The sequence below is a fragment of the Scomber japonicus genome, chromosome 8 (assembly GCF_027409825.1).
Source record: "Scomber japonicus isolate fScoJap1 chromosome 8, fScoJap1.pri, whole genome shotgun sequence".
In the NCBI taxonomy this organism is placed as follows: domain Eukaryota; kingdom Metazoa; phylum Chordata; class Actinopteri; order Scombriformes; family Scombridae; genus Scomber; species Scomber japonicus.
Window position 1 is genome coordinate 22,228,984 of NC_070585.1, and position 5,087 is coordinate 22,234,070.

Sequence of the window (5,087 nt, forward strand, 5' to 3'; positions counted from 1 at the left end):
TGGAGCCTAGAGATGAGAAGTGGACTTGTGACTGAAATCCTCCTCTTGAATTTCCAGGCCAACAGGGAAAATGTGGGAGGATAGACACAGTGATTATGGCCTTATTCAGACTGCCAGCACAATTCTGTTATTTGGCATATCCAGATTGATCCTGATTAATTTTTACAAACTCTGGACAACTAAAACATGAAACACGATTTTTGCAAATTGGATCCAAACCACATTTGGAGGTTGTTTGAAGTGTGATTCAAAGGGGATTTCAATAGATGCATCTCAGTCCAAATGCTCCAGCTGCTCAAATCAGATTTCTTTTGCATCACTTGCAATGTGACACGTAATGACAATGTCAAATCCAGACAACACCTCACCATGAAGCCTGCCATGACTGCAGTATGGACCATTGCAATGTGTGCCTCCTCCATCACTGAGTTCATCAGGTGTGATGAAGTTCTGCACCGCAACTAGACAGCACAACTGTCTCACTTCTGTTAACTACCACTAATGAAGTCTTAATGAAGAAACTTCATCATCACCTTCTGCAGGGGAACTGCTAAAGACCCCAAGGTGGAAGACTGCAGTTGGACTTTGAGTGAAAGTGTGCAGCTTTGCAGAATGAATGTGAAGTAATCAATATTTTCAAATTAAAATTGAATGAAATTATGAAATGGAATTCAAATGTGTATACTTTGAAGTGAGCAGATCATACTGATGAATCTAAAGAGAGCCATCACCCAACTCCCAACTCCATCACCCAAAAAGCTAAAAAAAAATAAAAACCCTCAATGCAGCCTGCCAACCAACAAACAAAGATATACAAAGTTAGCAATGAAAGCAGAGCATATTTAGCCATTAGGAACCTAAAAGTTAAAAAAGAGTGAATATTGGATTTGCTAATGTTACAGTGTCTGCTGGATGTGTAAATGGGCGATGTGTGTTGGCTAAAACGGCTTAATAATGTGATTATATGGTAAATGGACTGCACTCATATACTGCCTTTCTAGTCTTCCAACCACTCAAAGCACTTTTACACAGCAAGCCAAATTCACCCATTCACACACACATTCATACACTTATGCCAGGGGCTGCCATGCAAGGTGCCAACCTACTCATCAGGAGGGTCTGATCATTTACACACACATTCACACACCAATAGCACAGCCATTGGGAGCAATTTGGGATTTAGAATCTTGCCCAAGGACACATTGACATGTTTAATCTTCTGATTAGTGGATGACCTGCTCTACCTACTGAGCCATTGCTGCCCCATTATATGCCAGTGTTGTGTTGACAGCACAACAGCCTATTAGAAATTTTGTAGTATTTTCCCGCACACTTCAGTTGAGTAGTAGAACATTTAGTAACCTTTACTGGACAGAGACCATTGACCTACAGACAGAAGACATAAGGATTGAAAGAGACATGACGAAATGAGAACATTGGGCCTCTTTATTTTAAAATTGGCTGAGCAGGTGAATGCAGGCAAAAAGCTGTGAACCCTTTCTGATGTATAGACTAAATCTATTTGAATCATAAAGGAGAGATGTAGATGAAGGTGTGAAGAGAGGTGCTTAGCCCTCTTGACAATGAAGATATCGGTTGTGTACAATAGGGTGCAATTTATAGAAGGAAGGAACTCATATTGCACACGGAATGCAAACTTCACTGAGCAGGTGTAGTACTTGTAATTAAGATTATTTTATTTTTAGATAATGTGATGGTAATACAGCCCAATTTATTCTGTATATATGTCAATCAGTTTTGTATTTCTACTGCAAACCAGAAGCATCTTCATTGGCTCAATCACAGCTTACCAGCTTAAAACATTTAAGATCACTCATTATTGCCACTCAGTGCAAGGGTAGGAGAGGCAGTCAAGTAGATATCTGTACACAGCAGCTATTCACAGGCTTCTAAGTGATTATCGGGTCACAGAGGTGTTTGGTAATTAAGTGCACAACTTCTGGGGTCCTGGAGCTGGTCAGAATCCATCTTGACAGAACCATGACACCCATAAGCAGGAACAGCAACAGCAGGATGGTTAACAAAGACAGGCACTTCCTGCTCCTGTCACTCGTTGCTCATTCCCCTGCTGTCCTTCGGCCCCCCTTGGATGAGCTGGGTTTATGACCTGTTCCTGCTGACTAGTCATGGTGGCTCAGTTTCTGTCTCTGGTGGTGATTGCTTGTTTGCTGGAGTGTGTGAGAGTGTGTTTCTCTGAGCAACAGACCCAAAGTTATAACCTAAATCATGAGAGCTATGATAGGGACCGTGGAAACAAACAAGTTACACACCACCTGAATACAGAACACATTATTGCCTCTATACAGTCATCAGTCACTGAATCAGATATCTATGTGCAGGTGTGCACACACATATCCTTAATTTATACATAAATTAGTTTGTTTGACTTGAATTGAACCCTCCACTTGGGTTCTGTCTTTGTTTTCTTTTCATTTTCCTGATATAAAGATGATGGACAAGTGAAAATGTATTTATTTATAGTCAATAAAAGACTCCTTCAACCCATCTCTCAACCATATGGTACATCAAATACTAATTTAATCTTGCAGAGGAGCAATAAAAATTGGTTTTTACTATACCTATTAAATATGTCATAGCTCAGTATGAGAATATATTGGATGAACAATGATAGGCACAGTGGTAATTACTATAGCAATGACTAGATAGGCCTCTTCAAGAAAAAGTAATTGGAAAACGTTCCTGTTGTGTTTCTGTAATCAGGGTGAAATATTCAGAACCAGAGTGACAGCGGGAAGTATGGCTTATATTTTAGAGTAATAAAAAAACACATTACATCGGTGGACGTGAGAGTTCAAGTACATACTGTATGCTTCTTAAACTGTGTGAGGCAATATAAGTTCATTAAAGACAGCAGCTTAAACATTCCCTTGTGTGATTCATCCGGCTCATCAGTGAGTCAGAGTGGCATGATGTGTGCTAGCTGATGCATTCAGTGACGTTTAGCCAGCCAGCCATTCAGTCAGTCATAAAGGCAAAATGGATTCAAGCACACAAAGAAAACCCCTTATGGCACAAAAAAAGGAATCTGAAAGGGACAAAACAAACTTTTAACAGCCACAATAAAGATAAGTCAAAAGAATAAGGGCTGTCAAAAAACCTGTCTGTCAGTCAAAACAATCCCTCAGAGACCCGCAACAGAGAAAATATGTCTTGTCACTCAGACATGCAATTCTTTAGAGAGAAATACAAGTGACAAAAGACTGAATAAGCTGTTGATTCTGGTGTGCAAAACATAACATAGCAGTAGACCAGGTAGTCAAATCCCAACATATAAAACACATTTTGAGTTTTACAATAAAAAGAAGGAAGCCTATGGACATACTCTTCTCTCACTCAGTTTTGAATGCTTTCATTTTCAAGATCTTCAAACCTTTTTTAGAAATGACAATTGAATGGAGTGCATTCCCTAACATGTTCAGAAATCTTTGATACAAAAAGGATTTAATGAGTTGTGGGAATACAGTATATGTGAGATATGAGTAATATGTTGGTGTGTTACTCATTAACTCTGTCAAAACAATGGATTCATTTCAATGTTGAAAAATTGGATTAATTACAAATGTCTCTTCAGCCTGGTTTAGGGGCTATTTAATGGAAGAAAGAGGCAATTAAGGTACTGTAGCTGCTTACACCTCATTTTAAAAGCTTCACATTGACCAGTACAGGTCCTCTCCTCCTTCTAAGTGGGTGTCTGGGGAGAGGAGCAGCAACTGAGATGTAGGGGTATGGTCAGAGATATTTATCTATACCCTCTGTCTTTGTTTCCTTCCTCTCGCTCTCTATCTCTCTTTCTCTCCCTCTCTCTCTCCCCATCTTTCCTTTGAAGACATGAAGATGCTCTCTTCAAAGTCATATGTTATTTGATTCAGAAAAGGCCAGTGCTTTTAAAGTCTGGCAATTATGGCTCCCTCACTCTTGTGTCTGAAAATAAACAGCAGGAAGTCTCTCAGAGGACCAAATAAACATGCATGCAAGTGCATGACGGATGTGTTTCGTTCATGCACGCACACCACAACCATATACACAAAGCAGTTTTGATGTAGTGGTACACCTCCCAGTTCAGCACAAGTGAGCGCATCATTAGTGCTTTCTGAAGTGTGTGTTATTATTGCTATAAAGCAGTTTTTTCAGTGGGTATGTAAGTACATGGATAATTGATGCATGGCCTTTAGCTATAAACTTAAAGCTTACTATAATCTTTTACCCAATTTTTCAATCCCAGACACAATCCCACATTGCTGAACTACAGGGGGAAAAAGGTCCCATAAAATTAGGACCAAACTAAACTCTCTTTGTCCATAGGTCTATCTGTCAGATTGCTCTAAAACTAAATACTAACTCCCAGCATCAGTTGAGACGAATTACTTAACAGTTTATTCCAAAACAAATGCCAGTGTGACGTTAAACTGAATTTATTTTCTCTGTCTGCAGAAATTATGCCTGCCAGTCAAAAGCCAGGGATTCAACCTGCTCCCAAAGCTTCGTTTGATTTTTCCTACCTTGCTGACGACAGAGAGGGCCAAGAGCCTTCTTGTTCACGGTTCTCTATTGTGTTGATAGAAAACTTGTACAAAGTTATAACATTTATGTCCAGTACTATTTAGTCTACTTCTGGATTCTCCATTCCAAAAACACTACCACCATGTTTGACAGATGAGTTGGTTAGCTTTGATTGATTTGGATAATACATTTTCCAATTTTTCCCACATTTTGAACCCATTGAACCAAGAACACCTGTCCAAGAAATATTTGAACAGCACATTATGCATTATTACCTTTGGTCCCCTGAAACTGGAGGAAACTGGTTACAACTACGTGGATGTAATCTGTGGAGGGATGGAGTATGGCAAAATAGGAAAATAGGAAAAATAGGTCTTTGTAAACTTTCTGATGGCACTGATATGTGATTTGCTATAAAGAGGACACACATTAACAGTCCTCTAACAGAAAAATGGACAGGTTTTTGAGTGCCTCTGTTTTGTTCAAGAAGCATTCATAGACATCATGACACTGCTACCTTTGTCATCAGTGTGAAAGAGAACAAC